The 26,497-nt window shown below is 43.2% G+C and overlaps 1 protein-coding gene across 4 annotated transcripts in view; it reads right to left on the bottom strand.

Moving 5' to 3' along the window:
• Positions 1-26,497, bottom strand: part of SPATS2L (spermatogenesis associated serine rich 2 like) — a 165,882-nt gene that overhangs the window by 138,632 nt on the left and 753 nt on the right. For all 4 annotated transcript variants that reach the window (XM_059393143.1, XM_059393144.1, XM_059393146.1 and 1 more), the window contains exon 2: positions 5,115-5,164. The gene's annotated coding sequence lies outside the window, so the exon portion shown is untranslated. The remainder of the gene's footprint in view (positions 1-5,114; positions 5,165-26,497) is intronic.

Below are 26,497 nucleotides of genomic sequence, written 5' to 3'. Positions count from 1 at the left end.
ACAAGGCGATAATTTACTTCCACAGCAACCTACAATCACAGGAATATCTAGGCCTAAAACTATGGAGGACAAGGACAAACCAACCCAGGCCACAGAGAAAGTTATTTTGCATTTTAGAAACTTTAAAAATCATGAATTCTCACTCAGCCAGAAAAGCACATAAAACATTAATGCTTGATGCCATGTGCTGCCTTTTGTCCACGGAATTACCAGGCCAGTGGAAAAACAGGACCTGTGCCGGCACCCCCGCAAGCCCTCCAGATCCTTTCTCTTCCCTAGCACACCCTCCCCTAAGAGGTAACCGCTATCCTAATTCTTTCAGTAATAAATTCTTTCTCTTTATAGTTGGAGCCACGTATGGACGGCCCCCTTAGCAGCAAAGTGTGGTTTTGTCTGTTTTCACACTTCATATAAATAAGTAAAAGGATGAGCCAGAGCTACACACAATAGCACAGATGTATCTTACAGACAGGATGTTCAAAGGAAGATACAAAAGAATATATAGCAGTCTGATTCTATTTATATGAATATTTATATGGTATTTATATGGCATTTATATTTATATGGTATTGGCAGAAAAACAGGCAGACAGATCAATGGAACAGAACTGAGAGACCAGAAATAAACCTATACATATATGGACAATTCATTTACGACAAAAGAGTCCAGAACATACAATGGAGAAAAGACAAAGACAGTCTCTTCAAGAAATGGTTTTGGGAAAACTGGACAACCATATTCCAAAGAGTGAAACTAGACGACTATCTTAAACCATACACAAAAATTAACTCAAAATGGATGAAAGACTTCAATATAACACCTGAAGCCATAAAATTCCTAGACGAAAACATCGGTGGTGAGCTCCTTGACATCAGTTATTAACGACATCTTTGCGGATCTGACTCCAAAGGCAATGGAAACAAAGGCAAAAATAAATGGGACTACATCAAAGTAAAAAGCTTCTACACAGCAAAAGAAACATTGTCCAAATGAAAAGGCAACATACTAGATGGGAGAAGATATTTGCAAACCATATATCCAACCCAGTTTTGGGTTAATATCCAAAGTACATAAAGAATTCCTATAACCTAACAACAAAAAAAAACAAACAACTCAATTAAAAAATGGGCATAGGATCTGAATAGGGATTTTTCCAAAAAAGACATACACATAGGCAACAGATGCATGAAAAGATGCTTGATCTCACTAATTATCAGGGAAATGCTTTCAAAACCACAATGAGATATCACCTGTTAGAACGCTGATTATCAAAAAGACAAAAAAATAACAAGTGTTGGAGAGGACGTAGAGAAAAGGAGATCTTGTGCACTGCTGGTGGGAATGTAAACTGATGCAGCCACTATGGAAAGCAATATGGAGGTTCCTCAAAAAACACTGCAGTAAACTTAAGGGTGCATATTAACTTTTCAAATTAGTATTTTCATGTTCTTTGGATAAGTACCCAGAAATGGAGTAGCTGGTCATATGGTAGTTCTATTTCATTTTTTCCACAAAAAAGTCTTTCCTGTGTTCACTACAGCATTATTTACAATAGCCAAGATACATAAACAACTTATGTATCTGTGAATAGATGAATGGATAAAAAAGATGTGGTCTATTTACATAATGGAATGCTACGCAGCTGTAAAAAAGAATGAAATCTTGCCATCTGCAACATCATGGAGGGACCTTGAGGGTGCTGTGCTAAGCAAAATGAATCAGATGGAAAAAAAAAAAGAGTTACATGGAGAAGGATAAATATCATACGACTTCACTCATATGTGGAATCTAAAACAAAACAAAACAGAAGAATAAACAAAACAAACAAAAACAAGCTCACAGATACAGAGAACAGACAAATGGTTACCAGAGGGGAAGGGGTAGGGAATGGGTAAAACGGATGACGGGGGTCAACTGTATCATCATGGATGGTAACTAGCCTTGTGCTGGTCACTCTGGAGTGTATACAGATGTCCAATTATAAAACCATACACCTGAAACTTATATATTTTTTGAAACTTCTATTTTTTTTAAGAAAGAAGAAAATAGAGAGGACTACAGATTACAAAAACCAAAAAACAAAATCCCCCTAAGGGAAGGTAATTTTAGTGCATCTCTTGGCAATCAATTTTAATATGAACTAACTTTTCTGGAGCCATGATGAAAGCTCATTAAATTACTAGATTTATCTTTCCCTGGATTTTCACTCCTGAACATTCATTAAATTTGAACTACAATATTAAATACATTTAACTCTGTTAAAAATAGTTTGAAATTTTCCAGTGAATTTATTGAAGTCAATTCTCTCAATCCCCCTCCCCACATATATATATTTTTTTACCTATTGTAACCACAATTTTCCTTTTAAGGAGGGCCAACACTGTATCTACAAAACGCTCATTCAAAGTTAACACTCATATTGATCATGCATGAAAAGCCAAAAATGTTAACTCTGTAGCCAGTCTGAGGAATACAAATACAAAAAAGAAATTAATTCCAACTTTAGTGTCTCCAATGTTTCATAACCATCACAAATGATCTCCAAATGGCCTGAATAAATGGGACATACTTAGATGATGGTATTGTGGCACCAGCAAAACTGGCTTGCACATCAGTCTCACATTGTCTTACTGATAACAAACATGGTAAGGAACATTTATTATAGTGCCAGGTACTTTCTGCATATTAGTTCACATATGCAATGCTATTTTCATCCTCAAAACAATCGTTAAAGTAGGTACTATTATTCTTCCCAACTAAAAGGGAAACTGAGGTACAGAGAGGAAAGTAACTTGACGAAGGTCCATGGCAGTAAGTAGTCGAGTTAGATATCAAAACTCAGCTTCCTGGTGTCTCAGTCCGTACTCTACCACACTGTCTGGGAACATACTGGTTTCGTTGTTATCACTGTTGGCATCGTTATTATTCTGATAATGACAAGAACAGTTCTTTAAAACCAGAGCAAGCATGTGAACCAATAGGGGGGGAAAAATCTATGTACATTTGTTTTGATCTATGAAAATTTTGTGAAAATGACTGTAACCAAGCAACTCTAACTCTGGGAGAACTAATTAAGAAATGAATTAAGGGATTCAATGCATACCCAAATTAGTCATCAGAGCTCAAAGATCTGGCGTTCTGGTCTGCATCCAGCTTTGGCACTTGCATCCAAAATAAACATGACCAGATAAGAACCACAAGCTCACAATTAAAATGGATTTATATGGCTTATGCGTCCACATGGGAGAGGCCTCTTCCTAATTGAATTCGGACACCTCTTCAGTTATTGTGGGTTTCATCTGCCATCTCCCTACTCTTTTGTAACTGCTGGCAGTAGGATTATGTTGAGGGAGAAATCATTTCAATCAGTGATGTGTGCAGAGCGAGCATAAAAAGAGAAAAGAAAAGCCTTTGAACTGTAATTAGAAAATTCCTTGAGTGTGCTCATGTGACATATGTTTGAGATGACGACTAAGAGGCAAGACGAGTTACAGAATGGATGTCCGATGTCTCACTGTCCTGGGATAAGCGGCCAGTAAAAGTAGTGTTCTGACATGCGATTAAGGTCATCTTTCGCAGGCCAAAAGATTCCTGCTTTCCACCTCTAATATGATTAGTGACGGACAGCTGGAGGCATCTCAGTCTCCTGACAAAAATATGATCAGAATGGTTTTCAGTTGGTATATCTTCCCATCAAGCTGTTTGTTGCCTCCTAGCAGAATAATCAGAGTTTCTGATTATTTGGTACGTTCCAAGAAAACAGTAATTGATTGTGCCCTTGCTTGTCTGATGGAGAGGGCTGCCAGAATTTACATAGTAACTCTTCAGTCGCCTAACCCAAGAAAAACTAAGCAGCGGGCGCGCGCGCGCGCGCGCGTGTGTGTGTGTGTGTGTGTGTGAGAGAGAGAGAGAGAGAGAGAGAGAGAGGAAATCCAGCCAGTAGTTTCCATAATAATTCTCTTTGGACAACTACAAAGTGTTTTCAGTGGTGATTCAGAATTCAGATATGAGGAAGTAAAAAGTATTCTTTTCCACTCATGGAAAACTACCAACTCCCACCAATGTTAATGGGTCTTTTCAAAAAGTTAGCCATCTTATTACTAAAGTTTCAGGGTTATTGAAAAAAAAAAGATCAAGTTCAGATTCAACATTCATGGAAATATCCAGCTACAGTGAGACCTCATTCATTTGGTCTACCTCAGTTCAGAATTTAATCATTTGACAGTGTCCAGATCAGGGGTGATCTTATCACAATGAATATATGGCTTGCTAAGCAAATTAATTTAAACAAGCAAGACTACTGGTGGGTGAATAAAAATATTTCAGGTAAAGTATGATAATCAAAAATAACAACATGCTTTCTCTCCAGCAAACACTTTTGATGTACCCAAATACTAATAACAATAGTAATTACCATTTAATTGAATGTCAGTCTTGTACAGTTCAGGTTACATACATGAGCTAGAAATATCCCAACAACTCTGCAGGATGGGTAGAATTATCCCCATCTCAAAGAGGAGGAAACCGAGGCTTGGAGAAGCAGGTGACATGCAAATACTGTGTAATTACAAGGCAGCCAAAGAAGGGTGCAAAGCCAGGTTGTCTGGCTCAAAAGCCTATGCCCTTCCACTCCCACTCAACACTAAGTGAGCCCTGAAGACAGCACGACAGACTTCTAGAGTCACTGGACTAAGTTCTTCAACAACAGCAGCAAAAAGAGAATCCCTACAAGGAGGGACAGCCAGGCAGTCTGGCTCCATCCTTCTTGTCTGTAGAAAGAATGATTCCTTTATACATCACAAAGGCATCTATAATATCCCTATTGGTAGGTGGAAGTATTTTGCATGCATGAAACTCCTCAGGAGAAATGCATAGTCGGAGATGGAGAAGGGGGTATAGGCGAGGCAGGAGTGCCTTGGGTCCACTGCGCCTTCTCTACACCCCATCACGTGTGACTTCAGCCTACACCTCTATAGACAAGAACTGGCGTGGAGACCCTGAGGGGCTGCCAAGGGCTGTGATGAGGCCTCTGGGCATCAGCGGAACGTGCAGGGACAGCTGGGCCGTGGGCAATGGAAGAGAACATGGAGAAGGGAAGGAACATCTCTACTTACCCAAGAATCCGCGGAGATATTCCTGAAAGCAGCCTGGATTCTGGAACGCTCTAGGAAAAAAGTAAATTTGGGAGGTCAGATCTCACATTTAGCAGACAGATCACCCTGTTCCATCACATCCCAAGCACAGGATCTGGAGTCAGGCAGACACGAGATTGGTCCTTCCTTACCTACGACTTCATAGCTGTTAGGTAGATTAAGCTCTCTGTGCCTCAGTTTACTCAACTGTGATAGGGGTATAAGAACATTAATTACCCTCCTCACAGAGCTGTTGAGAAGACTGGATAATATGGAATTCATGCCATGAACTCAAAACACAGTAGTTTTAATAAGTATAATAGCCAACATGCATTGTTTAGAAAGCGCCCAGCATTGTGCTAGGGCTTCAAATAGGCTAACTCTTCAACACCCTGAGGTAGGCACTAGTGCCACTGGCATTCTGTAGGTGTGGGAAATGAGGCACTGCAAGGTCACATCATGTTTCATCAAAGCATACCGGGTAAGCGGTGGAGTGGGTACGGGGGACCATCTGTCCCGCGAAGCAGGACGCTATGTAGTGATATCCCACCTAATTCATTACAAATAAATGTTAGCGCTACTGTTATTATTACTGTTATGAAATTCTCCTCTCCAAGAGATCGTCTTCTAATGTTCCTGAAACCCCAGGGAGCTCACCATTTAGCTAGTCACCACTCAGGCACACAGACAGGTGCCGGGATCCTAAGTCACTAAGCCAACAATCACTTCAGGTGTCCCCGAGATACTCTGCGAAGCGCTGTGTGGGGCTGCAGGGGCTTGGGTCTTTGATCAGGTCAACTTCCGCGCAGCGAATGGGGAATGCCAACAAGGAGGCAGCAAGGAAAGGGCGGGAGAGGCTGTCAGGACAGGACACTGGGTACCATACCGGGCTCTGGCTCCAGCTCTCTGGCTGGCCTCCTCCAAGTCAACTGACCTCTCCGGGTTTTATCTTTAAATGAGCGGACAGATCTGCGATTCTAATTTACAATTCTATTCTGATTCTCTTTCAGTCTAACTTCCTCTCCATAGTCCATATTTGAGAGAATATGTTTTAATTCTTCATTCATCCAACACACATTGACTGAACACAATGCCAGGCACTGGGAACAGCTCAGGTTATCAACACAAGAGTTGGCCTACACTCTGTAATTAGCTCTGAGAGCAGGATCAGGTCCCATCAAGGAAATCTTGGCGATCAGAACACTAGGGAAGGTTGCAGCCCTGAGGACAGCTGCGCACCCCCATTCTGGCCTCTCTGAACCCCGGGAAGTGGCCCCAGTGAATTCTGTACCAATTCAAAACCGGGGTCCCACAGTGGGGGAGGGAGTGCCAGGCTAAAATGATGGGGACAGATCAGAATGTCTATGAAAGTAACTAGACAAGCAGGGAAATGCTTGGGCTGAGGGTTTTTAGGTTTGTTTTCTAAGAGTAATAGTGTTGTGTGCGATAAACCAAAGAGATGAGAACTCATTCGACACTTGATGTGACTTTCTTGACTTTATTAAGGTATACTAATGACCACTTCGGTAGCAATCTTTGATGTACGTGTGTGTGAGTGCACATGCGACTGCTTCTTTGAGAAACATTAACTTTGATACAAGATGCTACTGACTTTATTTAAAGATCGGTTCATCACCCTTAAACATGTTTCTTTCACAGAACTCCTAGGAGGGGAGTAATTCTGCAAGTATAATACTTCCATTAAAAAGACATTGATTTTAAAATATGCTTTTCAAGCTTTTGATAAAAACAATTTTTTGATTTTATGAACTAAAAAGGGCAAATAATGGTGTGGAGACAATGTAATAAATAACATGAGTCGTCAAATAAGCTATTAAACATTTATAGATACAATTTTTAATGCAGACTTTTAAACATGCCCCAGAATGTCCATCAATCTTTGATATGGGAGGAAGCAGCATTTTGGCAAAGTCTGTCTCCCACCACAACAGAAGTCAGTACAAGATGTTTATGGTTCTTAAAGAGAGCAATGATGGCATTCTTTGCAGGATAGTTAGACATTTTTAGCATCTAAATTTAGAAGGCAAAAAATGGGAGAACATACAAAAAATGTATTATTTCGATAGGTATTCAGGTAAAGTACCCTGGGCATGGAAGTCTATAGAGAATTTGATGCCTAAATTGGCCCTGAGATTCCCAAAGTATTTTAAAGCAACATTGCTGGAGTACCTGCATAAATGTCCAAGGTGACAACTGAGGAACAATACTCTGTCGGATATATAAAGGAGAGCTTTCTTAAGCTTGGAAAGAATAAAGTTAAAAATTTAGTAGTGATGACCCCTGGGTAAAGAATTACAGGTTTTTTGTTTGTTTGTTTTGTTTTGTTTTGTTTTTTTGTCCTCTTTTTTTATAATGTCTCTGCTTTCCAAATTTCCTATAACGAGCAGGTATTACTTTAACAATTTTTCTTAAAAAATGTTTTTTCGATCTCATGATGTATTATGGAAAGTCACCTGATATAAAAAGTGAAAAGGCTTCGGAATCAGACAAACTTGGGTTCAAATCCCTTTCTGGTTTGGTGCCACCAGATAAGCGACTCGGCAGTCCCTGCTGCACAGAAAACGTAAATAATAACACATGGCTTGAAGCCCCATTTTGTCTCCTAGAGGTGAGATACTGTAAGTGCTTAGCACAGAGCAGGAGCCCAGGGAATGATAATCACTCTTCTCTCCACAATACACAGGGAAGGAAGGCCTCTTTGATGACAGTAAATAAATTTGTTTGTGTTTATAAATTGACTTCAGGCCATCTGTTTAGAGAAACACTGGGAGTTCTGAACAGGTAACTTTCAGAAATCTTTCCATAGTTAAAAGTTCCCCAAAAGATGGATGAGTTTCTACCCTACTCTCCTTTCCCTCACACTTATTAGGACCCTGTGGTCTAAAACTCTTGGGCTCCCTTGTACCCGCTACACTGCTGCCATGTTCCGAGATCCTCTGGTTGGGATGGGCGTTGGGGGAAAGGGAGAGGCAGACCCACTGGAGCTCAGAGGAACCACAGCTACCACAATCAAGATCTTTTCCATTTTCTCATTCCTTATGATTAAAGTGAGCAAAATAAATTATGGGATTGCTTAAATGAGGGCTGAGGGACAAGATTTTTTTTTTTTTTAAATGCTAGCTATGTTGATGTTTTCATCCTATTCAGCTGAAGGTAGTTCAGTCAGTTAGGGTATGACAAAATATATGCACTCAACAAAATATGGCTGTTGGGGATATGCTGCCCTCGGATATATGTTGCTGTACCTTGACTACAGGAAGAAATATTGATTTAACTGGCTTTAATATCAAGTCCGGTATTTGTTGACATGTGGAAATGAAAAATATCAAAACTGTGAAAAGCTTGATATATAGGTCAGGTCCCATCTTAGCTCCCTCCGAGGGACTGCCCAAAGTCTTCTGCTGTATTGGAATTGTGTTCTGGTGATGCTTGCCCCAGTCACAGATAACATGAATTTTCATTATAATGGGATTTGCTACATAAATGAATATTGGTATAGATTTTTATGTAGTACAATTTATTGTAGAAAGTACAGCCAAAAAAAAAAAAAATCATGTGTTTAACTTCTCCTTTTTCCCAATTCTGGAGGCATATCTCGCTTTCTACCAAAGGCATGTAATGATCTCTCCTTTTCAGTGTCTGATTCCTCCTCTCACGGTGCCTAATACAGAGTCGACACTCAAGAAATAGCTTAATAAAATGAAGAAATGCGCTGAATAAAATGTGGTACCAAAGCAAATGAGGGAAATTCAGAATAGATTCCAGGTAGGGTAAGAGAAATAAATTTTAGAAATTGATTCAGAATGAGTATAGCAAGCAGGTTTAGCCCTTCCCAACTAGGATGCTCAAGCCATCCCAGGCTCTGTGGGCCCTCCTGTGGCTCCCTATTGCTCAACGGGCTTGTCTAAAACGTCCAGCACCCAGCTTCCACATGTCCTTCCCTGGGGAATGCCACAGGGACATTTCAATCATTAACTGCCTGAAACACCTTCATCGGAGTCCTACAGCCCCTTCAGCCCTCAGGCAGCTAAGGATCCAAGTCTGTCCTTCTAAAGAACTGAGAGAAAGGACCACCGTGACCGCCTGGGAGGCAATAAGAGGCGGAGAAGTTGGCCCACAGCACCCGGGGGATTGGGAGTTCCTTTGTTACAGACAACACTCAGAAGTAGTTTCTGTGCCCTTAACTGGGACATAATCGGGCTGCGAGAAAAACCAAGAGAGACTTCTGAAGAACTTGCTGGACACTGCCCAGTGTCAAAATTCTTAACCTCTTGGTTCTCTTTTCTTTTCCCCTCCAGCAACAATGATTACTTTAAAAATAAAAGAGTTTCCTAGAACTTTTTATAAAGCTATCTAGTTGGAATATGTTTTTCCACCTTACAGTTCTTAGAGTCTTTTTTTTTTTTTTTTTTATCAAAAGCTACATAATGCATCAAATATCAAAATTTTCTATCTTCTGTCTTGGGGCAACGTAATAGACGTAAATGCCTATTTTCACAAAGGTCTTGACTGTGTTCAGAGGAATCACCTATTGATGCCAAAGGTTTCCTTCCTTCATCAGAGGAATAAACCATGGGCATGAGGTTTGAGAGACTCCAAGCAAGGGACCAGGGGCTTCCAGGGCAGAGAATGGGCCTATCCCATTATTACTGGATAAAGCACGAGGAAAGAGAAGGGTCTGGTGAGACTAGCCCCAAGAGTGGTGTGTTTTTGCATACATTTTACAAATATTCCTATTATTCATTTGAAAATATTTCAAAGGAAAATTGGCTTCTCCTCAAGAGGGATGACCCATGGCCATCAATTCATAACTTGGAAATGCATCATAAAAACACTTTTGAGTTAACCACATGGTTTGCTCAATACATGTAATCCTTCATATGCCCCTTGCCTGGGCACCAGTCGTTATCTTTGTATGAGAGCTGAGGGAGCTGAGGGTCAGGGACAGTCAAGCAGTCGGCCCTGGGTCAGACAGCTACTACACAATAGAGCCACGTAGTAAATCCAGTCTGTAGACTCATGTCCAATTCTCTGTTCACTGTTACAATTACAGAGCCCAAAGTTAGCTTGTTGGGCCCTTTCCAGCTAGAACATTACCATGGGGGACATCCTCTCAACAGGTCAAGTAGGTGGTCATGTCCTGTCAAGATCCAAACCTTTTTAGTTGCTTGGCTGTGGGCAACACTGTTTATCCCTTGCAAGAACTAAGATGACTTAAGGAAAACTGGAACAATTCTAATGCAAGAATGTGTAAGCTCAAAGGCTATAAAAATTCAAGAACTCAAAACCAAAGATAGCTTGCTTGCTTTCTTCTTTTTAAGCAAAGATAGCTTTCTTGATTAGACAATAGTTGGTTATAAACTCTGCAACAAAGTACCTTTTCAATGTGGGATTTTACTACTAGGATTTTTTTTTCGTTCATTTTTACTAAGAACTGAAGCCTAAAAATGACAAAACGGGATTACCCTATTAAAAGACAACTTCAATTGTTCCTTTGTTCTAAGAAACTGTGTTAGGTACTGACTGGCAATACCTACACCTTGATCTTCATATTAATTATGCATTTTTCCTACAAAATTGACTGCCACACTGCATGCTGTAAGTCAGATTTGAGAGCTGCCAAGATAAATGTTCCAAACGGCTGACTTTTTAAAGACAACTTGTCAGTTCACCGAATAATTCTTTGGGGGTTCATCCCAGTATATATTCCATGTCTCCCCTACACCTATACCTTTAGCAAATATTATAGCTCTTTCCGGATGTATCATCTTATAGCTAAAGCTAAAGATTTTTCTTTTCAACCCCTAATATAAAAGTAATGAAACTTACCATTCCTTTTGACGCCATCAATTTACTTTGGCTGTTATGATCACTTCATTCCTATACTGATTTCTGTAAAATATTCTGATTCCTAGGCAGAGAAGTCATTTTGACCTAGTCCATACCACTAAAACAAAGACGACCTTTGTATTATTGACTAAATAAATGTTTTCTTCCCGGAGGTTTGCTTTCATCAAATAATCCTATCGATGTCTTATTTCCTTTAGTTAACACCTTCTTTTAATGAGATTTGATTCCAAAACATATAAGAACATACGCACACAAGAGGTACTATATTGAGGAAGCCAAGAGTTCCAGCCAAGTGTCCGATCTTTGACGTGGCACCAAGTGACATTTTGTAAAAAGCACAATGGTAACTATTCATTCCGCTAGCCTTAAAAGGATAGGCACAGACTGCATGCCAGAATGGAGAAGCTTAAGCTTTGAAATCAGACAGCTGGCGTCAAATACCATCTCCACCACCATTATCTCTGTGACCTTGGGCAAACTACTTATCTCCTCTCAGAGCTTTTTCATCTGAAAAATGGGGGGAACCGATTTGCCTCAAAGGGGTTGCAGGAGAGGTAAACAAGAATTTTGCTGTTAAAAAAAAAAAAAAAAAACAACAACTGGCATACAACCTGGTATATGAGTACACACTAAGGAACTGGTGGGTCTTTTTCCATCTAAAAACTGCCATTAGTGATTCATTTGGAATCTGTTGTCTGTGCACAAGAAATAACGTAAGGGGTATCAATGCCGGTGCTCTTTATGATGGCGAAGAACGCGATATGACCTAAGCATAGGGAAATGATTACATTAAGGTATATTCGTACACTGAAATGTAAGCAATCAATCCAAATATTTTTTCAGTAATATTTTATGACAAGGGAAATTGTTATCCTAGAATTTAAGTGAGGAAAACAGACCAGAAAACCTGTATAATAACAGCTCGCACTTACTGAGCATGGACTATGAGCCACGTACCATGGTATGCATTCTACATGCATTACCTTATTAATTCTTACAATAAACTTATTACATGCATACTATTATTACCTCCATTTTATAGAAGGAGAAACTGAAATTTCGATCGTTTGGGCAAATTACGGGCACTACATAAGAAGTATAGCCAGGACTGGAATCTCAAACTGTCTAATTTCAAAGCCATATTATTTTTTTTAAGATTTATTTATTTGAGAGAGAAAGGAAAAGTGTGAGAGCATGTGGCGGGGGAGGGGCAGATGGCGAGGGAGAGAGAGAATCCGCAGGCGGATGTCCCGACACCTGGCTCAATCCCAGGACCCTGAGACCATGATCTGAGCCCAAATCCAGAGTTGGCCACTTAACTGACTGAGTCACCCTGGCACCCCTAAAGCCCTTTTAACTACGAGGTTATTGTATTGTATTGTATTGATTCTTCAATACAAACTTCCTAGGTCCACCAAGAGGCTAGTTTAAACACACGCAAACACGCACAAACGTAGGCACACATGCACACTCAAAGCCACAACACACAGGCACACCAGATGCTAGCAGTGACAATCTCTGAGTGGTGAGATTTTAGCTGACTTGTAATTATTTCTTATCCATTTCAATATCTTCTCCAAATTCAAGGAGTATGCGTTGTTTTCACAATCAGAAAAAAAAAAATTTCAAAGAAGAAAATGTGTGAGAGTACTTAGCAAAATGTAGAGTATTATACAAACGGTAGTATTTTTAGGAAGTGATGGTTTGTTCCTTCACTTACAGATCTGAGTTCCTCAGTGCTACTATTCTTTTAAATGATTTTTTTCTTTCCACTGAGTCCAAGGTAAAAAGTATGTAAGAAACTATTTAGAATATGAATACAACCAAATATAGGACAGGAAACACCATATGTATTCTTGACAGACATGTGATACTGACACAAAAACTCAAAGAGCTTGTGTGTGGCGGGGGGTGGGGGTCGGGGGCAGGGACATCTTTTCAAATAATACAGACTTTTCCACTTAGCAAAAACACATCTATTAGTGACACGATGCCATCAGCGCATTCTCTGTCATGGTCATGTTAAGTGATACTGTCATGGAGCCATTGACGCTGACACTAGCACACTGTTTGGACATGCCTCAGCCTGATTACTGTCTATTCCAGAAGGTGTGAATCTAATGATGTGTTGGAGTGACACCTAAGGAGTGATTTCCTGTCACACCACTGATTCGTTTTCGGAGCAATGATTCTATAAAGAGAACTGAATGATGGACAAAAAAGCAATTGCTTTGAACTAAACAAGTTCAAATTATAGACGAGGGATGAATTTATTTTACAAAATTGTTATTTTTAAATTAAACGAAAAGTAAGAGTCTTTAGGTATGCTTCCAGACCATTTTTCAAAAGAAAAACTGATTAATACCATCTAAAAGTGACTCCAAATTAATCGTGTCACTTCATAATAGAGGTCCTATGATTGGCATTACGTGGACCAAGAGTGATAGCATTACTGAGGCATTTGACTAAATTACTTCCTGACTCTATCCTCTTAGGCAGTCTGGGAGAAAGAAAATGCAAGTCAAAGATTATCAAACTGGTTAAAAGGAAAAAACAAAACAAAAAACCCTAACAGAATTCACATATTGATGCCAAGTCTCTTGTAGAAAGTCACAGGGCTGTCCCGGTGGACATTTGATCGATGAGAGAGAAAGTATAATCCTCAAACGTGTAATCAGTAAGTGAAAGAAGTACCACTAATAAATTGAATTTTAAAAAATTAGAACTCAAAAATGTCTTGTCAGAGAAGAAAAATGATTCGACAGAAAGAGACAATATGTAACAAGGATAAATGTAAAATCGTCCACACAGGGTCACATAATTAACTGCACAAGTTCAGAGTGAGGGAGACGTGGCTTTGGAGTAGTTGTTTTAAAAAAAGACTTGGAAATTTTATTTGACTTTGGACATAAACCAACAACGTGCTGCCCTAGATTTAAAATGGAGGCCAACAGAATATTTGACTGGATTAACAAAAGAAGGGTGTGCTGAAGGAGTTTGTTTCCTACGGCTTAGAGAACTTGGGAGCAGGGTGTTGAGTTCAAGATCCTTGCTTTCCAAAAGGTATGGGTGGCGCGGTGGGTGACTAGAGGAGCGACGGCAGGATGGGAGCTCGCAGCCCGAGGAGCTGGGACCCCACATCTGCCTGAAAAGAGAAGGTCCGATGGCTGTGGTCAAGTATTTGAAGACCTACTACAAGAAGGCGGTACTCTGGGGCACCCCAAAGGATAAACGGAGGCAGATTTCAGCATTTTCATCGGCCTGTGCTTCATAGTGAGTCTGGTCCAACCACACACGAGACAGGGTCCACATCTAAAGGAGCTTCAGAAATATTGCGGATGACTGTCAGCACAATTCCTCAGCACAGAAAAACTGGGAAGTCCTCATTCCTGGCAGGGTTTGAGTGGCAGCTGGCTGACTAGGAATCCTGCATTTGCGGGGGAATGTGGAAAAAAAAATACAACACAAAAAAACATAGCACCCACTATCCCTTTGCAACACACATCCTATGCTTCTAATTTCACATTCGTAACTTTCATGAAGACAGTCCTAGGGCATTTATGTAAGCAATATCTAACTATGCCTGCCTTGATAAATGAGAAATAACTATAAATTTAAATGCAATCTGGAAGAGTCCAGAAGGTGAAATTCTACCAAAGTTCGGAAATTATAAATTAATGTTGTCATGGCAACCTTAGCTGATATCATCCCGTGCGGCTGAAATAGTTCTTGCTCTGGGACTATCAAAACAATAAATGGGTTTATATATTCTATGTCACAAACCGGCACTCAATAATATTTTTAATGCTCTCATTTTTTAATTTTTGAGGCCGTTGATTTGCATTTTTCCCTTGAGCATTCACTATTTTCTCATGACCCTACACTGAGGCTCTGGTGTTACGGCGGGGTTGTCAATTGCATCCAGAGTCAAGGAAGTCACGGGGAGCCCCGTGCATGCACTGCGTCCAGCCAGCCGTGCACACTTCACAGGGGAAGTAAACAGAAAGGACAGAGACTTCCTAGATCAGGATGTTAGGAGCCGCAATAGCCAGAATAACATCTTCCACTTTCCTCCTAAGAATTACAAGGCTGCCCACATTCCTATAATAAACACTCATCGATCAGAAGTGGCAATATGTCAGATCAGACCATCTCACTTCTGTTTATGGCACTTCAATAAATGGGTTTTCTCGGTTCTGTATTAGCAATCACTGTAATGTATGAAAGCCAGCCCACACTGAGAACATTATTGCCTCCAATCAAAACCATTCTTCCCTTAGTACACTAAAGCTCTTCCCCCTTCTTATAAGCAACAAAGATGACAACAAAAGAACTTCCCAAACACCCACAGTTAAGGAAAGAACAGCTCTAACAAAGTAAGTGTGAAATCTGTCCCTGGTGTCTAATTTGTCTATGAGTCTTCCTTTTCATGGTATTTTAGTGACTTCCTTTATTTGTAATTTATCAGCAAAGAATAGAAATAAAAGTTTATTTTGATGGCAGCGCACCTGGCTATTCAGAGATCTAAAGACTTGCTTTGTTTTTTCTTATGTTATCCTGGCGGAGGATGTGAACATGCCCTTTTCCATGCCTTCGTGCTGTCCTCATAATCTCAGATGAATGCTTGCACAGATGCAAACCATCAGGTAGGACTGGCCTTGAGCGAAAGGTGAAGGCAACTTCCTTGTGGTCCTTTTTCACCCCTGATAGGGGAGATCTGGGCCCTGCGACTCAGATTGCTTATTTTCCTCCTCATCAGTCTCAGGGAAGGGTCCATCCAAGTATTCAGCTGAAGGAGCGCGTGTCCAGCACGTGTAAGTTACCACTTCCCTAGCCTTTGCATTTTAGGCCCTGCGGCTGGGCTCTTGATGTCTCCTTTTGTCTAGTCACAACAAAACATGTAGGTATCATTGATTTCACCTCATATATAAGAAAACTAAGACTCAGGAAGATTAAATAATTTAAATAATATAGACAGCCAATTACATAAATCAAAATCAAGTCTTTCAAGCACCAAATTTGTCCTCTTTTTCTGATAAGCACTATTGATCTTAGAAAAGGGAACAGAGTTTGTATGTAGGCTTTCACATACCAGAGAGCAGGAGAGAGAAGCTCTTGCTATCTGGAGGGCCCTTTCGAGCAGTATGGATTCTGAAATCACACTGTGAAGGCTGCTACCTTTCTTGGCTACACAGGAGACCAGCCTTCCCACTGGAGACAAAGAAGTGGATGTATCATAATTTAGAAAAAGCCTTCCCCGTCTCTCCACAAGTTGCACGTGGGTACAAATAGGATCCAGAGACCAGGAGGGCAGCTCATTAGGAAGCAGTGTTTGGTGTCAGGGGTCTAGAACCAGGTAACAGCCAGTATCCAGGCAAGCTGTCAAACTCGCTGAGTTTCCTGCCCACTACTGGCCGGTGTCGGTACTGAAGAAGCCTGGAAAGGAGTAGCGGAGACTCAGCCTAGGACTTGTAGCTCGGCAGTAAGACTACTGTCCTAAGAAAGCTCGGATAATTATGATGGGACCCTTACCGAAGGCAATCTGGGTTTCCTACACTAAACACAAGGCAGGGACCCGGGAATGAGGGAGACAGGGAAACCTAGGGCACAAAGTGACCATGTGGTTACCCGAGAATGAGGCTGAGTTACGGCTTTCTAGGTAAACTGCCTGGGCAAGGCAAACTGCAGAGCCAATCCCACAAGGAGTCTGTAAGGAATGGATGCAAAGGAGCTGGGACCCTCCTGCAAATGGCCTAAACTGGTCCCAGATCCTGCACATGGAGCAATAACCACACCGACTTGGTCACCATTTTCTCGGGCCATTTTCTGTAGATCGACGCCTTTTGAACTTTTATTTATAGCACATGAAACTCTCTCCTTAGGAGAATCTTAGACACATGCCTAATATGTAGACACAGGTAAAAACAACTGCTCAGGGGGACTCTTCCCTGAACCAAAGGGGGGCTCGACAGAACACGATCTGCAGACAACTAGGAGAGAAGGCGCTGAGTTACTCTGCCTATCAGACTTCACTGGAATCTGATCCTGCTAAATTTTTCCCATGATAGTCATGGTTTCTTGCCCACACCTCCAGGTTTCTCCCTCCTGCCCAGCCCGATAAGCTCTGGTTTTCCTACCACTGGTCGGCTTTTCTACTGTGAAAACATAAAGCTCTGCATATCTTTTAGGACACAACATAGTACCTTCTGGGTCTTTCAGAGAGCCCATGTGCCCTTCTTCCAAGCCTCGGGGGCCAACTGATCCCCGATGGCTGCCCTCGGTATCTCAAGGGCTCTCGCAGCTATTGTCATATGTACTGTTAAGGGTCGAGACCCACTGGTTCACTAGTTTGTCCAGAATCCTGGGGGAGCTGGGCCTTAGACCACTGGGAAAGATCAATGGCAGGATGGGGTGTCTCAGGGTCCTAGGCAAGACTCTAGATGCCACACAAGTCGGGGGCCTCTCGGGAATGTGCCTCCACTTACCTTTCCCTTGCTCCTACTGGCTATCTCATACCTTCCCTCTGGCACACAAGCATCCCTCCCACTCACGAGGGCGCCTGGGTAGCCAAGGAAGACAGATGTGCTATCATCATGATTTCAGCACCGTGCACACTGCGTGTATGACTCCGGGCTGCAGCCTGCGCAATCTGTCTCTTTGATTCTTAATCTTATCTATAGCACTCGTATCTCTGGATTTAAGAATGGAGCAATAGCTGCTTTTTTGTACCTGTAGGGCTGACTTAATCATTCAACAAGCTCATGGGCTTGGCTCATAGAGGATGTATCTCCTGGGAATGCAGAGCTGTTCCCTAACGATGCTGTCCAATAGAACGAGGATGCAAGCCACACAGGTAATTTGAATTTTTCTAGTAGCCATGGTTTTTAAAAAAAAAAAAAAAAAAAGATAAAAATAAACACGTGAAATTATTTCAATAATGTTTTATTCAAACTGCTATATCCGAAAGATTTGTTTCAATATGTAATCAATATCTGAATTTGTTAATGAAATATTCTACATTTTTTTTCTCACACAGTCTTTGAACTGGGGCATATTTTACTCTCACGTCACATCTCAATTTTGACTGGCCGTATTGCAAGTACTCGAGAGCCACACGTAGCTAGTGGCTGCCGTACTAGAGAGCACAGTTCTAGAAGCTCTTCTCTGTTCCCATCCTTCCTCTCATTTCTCTCCTGTAACAACTCCTTTCCTCGAGTAGGGATGCTCGGAGCCCGGGCAGGGACTAGGATCATTACAGAAGACTTTGATACACACACGAAGGGAGAACCCAGATCACAAAGGAGCTTTTGTGCCATGCTAGGGAGCTTAGATTTTATCCTGGAGAAGCAGTGGCTCTGCTGAAGGGTTTTAAGCAGCAGAGAGCCGTGATCAAATTTGCCTTTTAGAAAGGCAGCAGTGTGGGGCACGGATTGGAGGTAGGCCAGGCAGAAGGCAGAGGGGCCGGTTATGAGGCCACTGCAGTGATCTCCAGAGAAGTGAAGAGGCCCTGAACCAAAGCTGTCATGGTGGCACAAGTTCCAGACAGGCCAGGGCAGATTCCAAAGCCTCTGAGAAAGATGGTTTCGACGGGGCTTGGTGGTCAGAGAAATGGAGGGGTTGAGGAAGAAGGAAGAATCTAGAACAACTCCCAGATTGAAAAATTGGTGAGGTGGGTTTCATTGATTCAGAGAGAAACTACATTAGGAATAGGCCGCAGGGGAAATCAGGAGAGAGGAATGACTCGGAAAACGAGTGGGCCAAGTTTCAAGGAGCAGAGACCGATCACTAGGGTGCACAGGTCAAAAATCAGAAGAGAATCCTGGACGATGGACTTGCCAGTGTGAAAGTCAGAGGTGGCTGTCCTGAGAGGACAGGGCTGTGGGGGGCTATGGAGAAAGGGCAGAAGGGGAGGTACAGGTGCTACGTAAGAACCAATCCCCCTACCGCCAGGAGTGGGATGGAACCAACCAGACCAAGAGAGAAGGTCCAGGGAGATTCTGCTGGTCTCGCCCTCTGTTTTTATAAAAACACAAAGAGACTTACGCATGTTACTGCACTGCAAAAGAAGTTTGGTTGAGCCCAGAGGAAAGGAGAGGTGCTAGAGCAGGGTCCACAGCGAAGCAAGAGGGAATGGTGTCCAGAAAGATTAGGCTCAATAAAGGTAAGGAAAGGTGTGAGGAAGATATAACATTACTGTTGTGAAACTATTTTTCCTTACTTAGGAATAGAAATGAAATAGAATTATATAGGAAGGCTTTTTAAAACTAGTACTGCATATCATGTATAAAATCAGATAAATGCTGAGCACAGAAGTCACTTATTTCCTGGAGCCTCAGATCTGTGGTCTTGGTATATATTTCCCCTACCTTTGTGCTTTACCTAGATCACCTTGGTTGCTCCGGAGAGCGACAGTGGCTCTCTATAGCTTGTGGGCTCTCCGGTTGGTCAGTGTCTGTGGTGAACGGAACGGATAGGTAAATATTTCAGTATCACCACGAATTATCTGGCAGAGCAGTGTTGAGAAAAAAGCCCGGGCTTGGGGGGACCAGGCACCAGACAGACTCCTCTGCCATTTACCAGCTTTGCAGATTCAATCAAGTTACGTAATTTCCCGGACTTCTGTGTTTCTCTCTCTCAAAAAGATAACCTAATCCCTACTTTGCAAGACCACCATGAGGTTTAAATGAGATGATCAGTAAATGATACCTATTACGATGGTGGTAATTGTGTTCACTTTGTTCTGAATTTTTAGAATCAGGTGCCGCTGCTCAAGAAACTGTACTTCGCAGCGATCAACATCTTGAGGCCTGAGGAAAACTGAACCATCAATCCTAGTGTTGGGAAGGGCCCTGAACATCCTAATGGCCGCGGGCGCCTGGATGGCTTAGTTGGTTTAGTGGCAGACTCTTGATCTGGGCTCAAGTCGTGAGCTCATGGGTCCAGAGACTGAGCCCCGCCTCGAGCCCTGCGCTGGGCTCCACACTCGGGAGTCTGCTCGAGGAATCTCTTCTTCCCCTCTGCCTCCCCACCCCCACTCACTCTCAATTGCTCGCATGCTCTCTCTCTCTAAAATAAATGAGTCTAGGGGTGCCTGGGTGGCTCAGTTGGTTGGGCATCTGCCTTTGGCTCGGGTCATGATCCCAAGGTCCTGGGATCAAGCCCCACATCGGGCTCCTTGCTCAGCGGGGAGCCTGCTTCTCCCTCTGTCTGCTGTTCCCCCTGCTGGTGCTTGCTCTCTCTCTCCCTCTCTCACTTGCTCTGTGTCAAGTAAATAAAATCTTCTAAAAAAATAAGTAAATCTTTAAAAAATATATTAAAAATGTTAATGGCCACCCAATGTTCGTGTCCTTTCTTCGTTACAGTACATACTCCGTCTTGGCCCTCAGATGCCTGACATCTGTTCGACTCCGAACTCACTGCTCAACCTTTCTAAGCTTTGGTATTGCCCTACAGTAAAAGGGGGTAATGGGGGTTTGTACTTGAGAGCACTGTTGTGAGGAAAAAAGGAGATAAGGCATGTATTTAAACGAGACACCGCCTGTTACAGCCTGTGCTTGGATACATTTTGGAATGAGGGGTGGGGGGTGGGGGGCCTTAGCCACCTCATGAAACAGCACAACCTGTAATAGGACCACCTTTCTTACGCTGACCCCAAATATGTCCTAGGTTTGCAGTTTGTGGGGGTAGCTCTACAGAATCAGAACTAGGGTTCTAGAGAATGGCACGTTTCTTCCTTTACTGAGCTCTCCTGGGTGCACTGGGCAGCACCTCACAGCCGGCTGGCTCCTTGGGGCCAGACCTCTCCCTGCATAGAGTACTATTAAAGTTTCAACCTTCAGCCGTGTTTCCATAATGCAGGAGACCTTTCGCGTGTTCTGAACAAGCTGGATGCTACCCAGGAATGCACTGGTTATATTGCTTACAAGATTTATTTTGGGCTTTATATCATGGTCAGTTCAGCACTTGGCACCAAAAGTAATTGTCGCAGGGATCTGTGTATCCTTAAAGTTTCATTATTGAACACCGCAGCCCACCAAGGCCCGGGGGAGGTCCAGTGGGGGTTCAGCTCAGGAGCAGGGGCAGCGACACTGGGCACTGATGTTACAGTCGCAACTGGAGAATGCCTGGCCCTCCCTACCCCCACCCCCCGCCACCATTCCCCGCCCCCCATATTCCCAATAACAGCTTCTGAAATCTTTCAATAACAAGCCCAGGCAACTGTCACTTTAGAAAGGACCCACCGCCTCCCAGCAAAAGGAAAATTTTCCCTTCTGAGCTCTCTCAGACCTTTGTTTCCGGGTTACATGTGTCATTCCTCCTGTTAAAACTATAAACTCCTTCCTGGCAAAAACAGGGTCTTGGATAAAAGGAGTCTCATTCCAAGTTTAAAAGAACTGAATTCTATCCTGAATACAATATGGTGATGTGGCAACTTCCCCCTACCTTACCTTTCATCCCTGGATGGATCCCCAGATGAATTTCTTTTTTTTTTTTTTTTTTTTTTTTTATTTACAAGGAAGTTTTAAAATGAGAAGGCTGGGCAGCCCCTGCAATACAGGGGATTTTATGGTCGATTAGCTGAACTTGAATTTAACTGAGGACTCCAGGCTAATTGTTTCAGGTATAAAATCCTGGCATAAAGCCTGAATGCTTTTATTTTTGCTCGCTACTGAGACCCATCACTCCACCTTAAAATAACGACAGCCTCCTTAATTCCAACTCACAACTGCCAGCCTCCATCATTATCTCGACTCTGGAAAATGCCGAGGCCTCAGAATCTCACAGCTGATGAATGGAGAGGCTGATTAGAACCACAGAAGAAAAATGGGAAAAAACTCCTTGACAGATGTCTCCTTCAAATGCCTGTCCTTTTTATCTAATGTCAACATTAATTTCTATGTTAACAAATATTTATTGAGGTCATGACTAGGTGTCAAGCTGCAAGCTAGGCTCTGGGGACATAATGGTGAGCAGGACACAGGCAATATCAAACCCCATCATTTACAAAAAACTCACCCTTATTGATTCTACTGGTACACTTCCAAGAGTTTGCTATGCCAGAGCCCTGTAGATGGTTCAAGGACAGTATATGGGGTCCATCAGTGCCCTCAAGGAACTTGCAGTCTAGTTGGAAAAGCAAGATGAAGCATATCATGGCACAGGAGAGTATCTGATGTTCTAAAGGGATGGTGCGGACAAACGGGCAGAAGAAGAAGCAAATGAGAAATGTGGTCAGGTTGACTTTAACTTGGAGATGGTTGTTAGGTTAGAGGAAAAAGGAAAAGGCGTTCTAAAAGGCAGAGCATGAACAATAGGGCACACAGTCATCTTAGAAGGGCAGTGAGATCCAATTACCAGGAAGAGAAGTTCATGTTGGAAAGAAGGAGAAAATAAAGTCAGTAAGTCAAATTTGGGCAAGACTGTGGAGTATATTAAAACCTGGTTGAGAGGTGGGACTGAAGTTGGGGGTCGGGGGGAGGCACATGGAAAGAACCTGAACTAGTAGAAAGAACACTGGTTTTTGAATCAGATAAACCTGAGGTCAACACAGTCTTCCTGCAAGACAGTCCTTGGACAGAAGTTCTAAGGAGAAGAGTTTGAACGGCTGATGTGGAAGCACGCTTAGTAGGAGAACTCATTAACTAAGAGACCAAGACGTAGGCTGCTCTAATCATCCTAGACCAGTGATGGCCAAGGACCAGAGCCTTCGGGGAAAATGAGGAATGCGGAGATGTAGGTAGGGGCTGGCTCAGAGAAACTACTACAAACTATTACAGGTCTTGATGGAGTTTTACTGAGGTAATGAAAGGAAGAGGAGTCAGGTAGGGTCCCTGGGTCTCAATTCTGGGTGATGAAGAGATGGCTGGGTGTCAAAAAAAGGGAAGTCTTTTCATTGTGAAAGGAACAGGGTTAGCAGAGAATCTGAAAGGTTTGTTATCAGCCACACAGCCTGTAGTCTCACAGCAGGACACCCACCATGAAAAGTCTATTAAACAGGTACATAAATGGGAACAGTACTAGAGATAAAAATGTACATGTTGTAAGAATAGCTAACACCATCACATTTAAGAATATTTTATTAGAAAATAAAAATACTCACGATTAAACAAAAATAATGGGTCTGATAAAAATAGTAGAGAGAAATACATTTTTGTAGACTGTTTCTTAGTTCTGGTACTTAGGGGATCCTATCCATTACCACAACACTGAACGAATAAACTTCTGTAGAAATTCAACATATGGCCTATTTACATAACAAGCATCACAACTCCAAATTAGCCATTTTGATGTGTCAAGGAAATAACACCTTCACAGCAGACTACTTCAAAAAAGGAAGAAAAAAAGAAAGGTTTGTTTTTCTTTTATAATTATGTATACTGGGTTTTTAACTCTTTGTATCAGGAAAATCATATTTTAATTGTGTGATTACACTTGAAGGCAGAACAGTGATGGAATGAGTTGATTAGCTGAATTATGTACAATCATTCAGAAATCAATAAACAGACTCCATCACTTATATCTTTCGTATCATATAACTGCCCTCATGTTCTGTGCCATGCTGATAAAAGCGACTATTCTCTGTGTACAAAAATTGTTAACAGTCCTACTATTCCATTATCAGAGTCAGGAAAGTGTCTACAGAAGATGACAGGGCAATATCTATCTATTACGTACAAAACCCACTCCACTTTCATCAATGGCCAGACAGGTGGTGGCAGCTTGGATCTTAACTATAAGCAAGCTCAACTTCTTCCATTTCATCAAACCTATAACCAAAAGTTCTTGTCCTGGCTCCCACCATGGGATGCTGATTAAGACTGTGTAAGGATAATAGAAGAAAGACCACCAAGGCGCCTTTCATACATACACCATAAATGAATAGTCATGGTTAATGCCAGTACAACTGTATGATCATAGACTGAGAAACTGATTAGACCAAAAATGAGACGACTCTAAAGCTTTACTTCTTATGGCAAGTATTTCCATCTGCACAGCAAAATTGCTCTACGAGATGCTTCCGACTGGCAGCACTTCAGAGACTGCAATGGTGTGGCCTAAACATTTTCTTTCCCTGATCATTACGAAGCGTAAAACAGCTTCACAAGCCCACAGACAGCCATCCCCACAATGGCCACTTAAAAAATCAGTGGGAGCATAGAAACATCAACTTAAGACTTTCATTAGAGAGCTCCCTAAAACGATATGAATACAAAAGAAGTTTATCATCCTGCCTGTCTAGATTAGTATGTTAAATTAAGTTGATTCCTAGGAAATAATTTAATATTTTCAGAGGCGGGCATTAAAGAGAGAAAGAAAATTGGCAATATACTCCTTTGCCAGATGTTGAGTTTTTACTATCCTCTTAATAAATATTCCCTGCATTCAAGTGATTTGTATTTTTATGCAAATTCTCCTTGGGGGCTAGGCTAGTCGTGTGTGTGTGTGTGTGTGTGTGTGTGTGTGTGTGTGTGTGTTTAAAGCCACACAGGGGGGCGCCTGGGTGCCTCAGTCCGCTAAGCTTCTGCCTTAGGCACAGGTCATGATCCCAGGGTCCTAAGATCCAGCCCTGTGGGGCTCCCTGATCAGGGGGGAGTCCGCTTTTCCCTCTCCCTCTGCCTCTCCCCACTGCTTATGCTCTCTCTCTCTCTCAAATAAATAAAATCTTCTTAAAAAATAAAGCCATACAGATACAGAATTTGACATATTTTACATTCTCTTCCTTCATAAAACAGGTTTTAACAAAGCTTGAGTTTAATCCAAAACACTAGAGACCGCAGCCATATTTGCCATGTTCAAACGGAAAATCATTCCCAAAGTTGATTTTCTCCAGTTAAAGATCCAATAAATACTATCATACACATAGTTTTAAGCAGTACAGTTATTTGATAAAACTGTCCCCATGTATACAACACACTGCTTTCCAGTTAAGTGTCAGTTTTTAAAAAGCCAATGAATTACTTTATCCAGAAGGCAATCTTAGTCTTTAAGAGTATCTTTCACAACTATTGGATCTGTTACTTGAATATTCTTTTTTTTTTTCTTCAGAATGAAGCAATTTTGACTTCCTGTCCCTTCTTTCCCCTGCCATCTTGCCCATCTGCTTAACCTCCAGAAAACAAAATCAATCAGAACGGCAATGAATTGTTCCTCTAAGACAAACTAAAACGATGCCATAAAGGTCACACGACAATACTCTTTCAAATCCTGGAATAAACCTCTTAATCTGCATAGGTTCTATAATTGCGGAGACTTTTTTTTGTTTGTTTCCTGACTTTTGACAGGACAGGCAAAAGCTTTTAACATAACATTTAAATCTTGTTTCAAAAAGCAAAGGAAAAATATTACATACAACGTTTTATGTAAGGAAAGGGGCTGTGTTTGAAGTTCAAGGTTTTTCACCAGTTCTCGAGCTACAGAGTCTGTAAAGGAAAGGAAAACGCTGTACAGAAAGAATCTCCAGTGTCAGGTCTCCAAAAGCTTGACGACGCTCACACCAGGACTGCTGGGAACTGAAAGCTCACGAAGTTCACAAACACCCCCCCCCCCCCCCCCGGCCCCCCCCCCCCCCCCCCCCCGGGAAGCCTCTACTCGCGAGGATGCGAAGCCGCGATCGCATCTCTGCCCAGGTGAAGTCTCAGCCCCTCACCGCCCACGTCTGCCGCAAGGATTGACCCGACAGAGTGCGGGCGAGCAGGGCCGATCTCCCGAGACACGCCAAGTCGAGGGTGCCGAGGGCGCCAAGAACGCTCTCCGCGCCTCCGCCACAACCTCCGCCGGGGGCTTCAGTCCGCCGCCCGGTCCCGAGCCCCCGCCGCCGCCCGCCGCCGCCCGCGGACGCCCAGACGCGGTGGCGCGACCGCTTCGTCCCGCGGGCCGGGCGCCCGGCGTCCGGCCGCATCGCCCCGCCTGCCACCGCGGCGACTGAGCGGCTGCCGGGGGCCAGCGCATCCCGCTCCCGCCCGGCGCCGCGACGCGGGCGAGGGCGGGCTCGTCCCGGCCGAGGCGGGCGGCTCCGCGGCTCGCAGCGAGGGCGGCGGGCGGCGGTGGGTCTCCCCCCGCTCCGCGCGTGGAAGGGGGCGCTCGCCCCGGGGCGGGCAGGCGAGGCACCGCCGCCGATTCAGATCCGGGGCGGGCGGGTCCACGTCGGAGCGCGGCGGCCACACGCTCGCCCCAGGCGTGCAAATGTGCGCCCGACCCGGCGCCTCCTCCCGCCCGCCCGCCCGCCCGCCCGCTCTCTCGCTCGCGCCGGCCTGAGAAAGGAAGGACGCTGACCTCCGCGTCCGGTCCGCGCCGCCGGCCCGCGGCGGCGCCGAACGGGGGCCACACCCAGCGCCCCGGGAGGCGGCGGGGGCTGGGCGGCCCAGGCTGCGGAACGCGCGGCCCGGGCCGAGCCTCCGTCCCGGCCGCCCAGGCCCCGCCGCGTCCGCCCGAGCCCCGCATCCCGGCTCGGGCCCGCCGCGCGGGGAGCGGGCGGGGGTCCGGGGGGGGGGGGG

This window comes from Mustela nigripes, chromosome 3 (assembly GCF_022355385.1).
Source record: "Mustela nigripes isolate SB6536 chromosome 3, MUSNIG.SB6536, whole genome shotgun sequence".
Taxonomy (NCBI): Eukaryota; Metazoa; Chordata; class Mammalia; order Carnivora; family Mustelidae; genus Mustela; species Mustela nigripes.
This window is presented reverse-complemented; position numbering and strand designations above follow the sequence as displayed.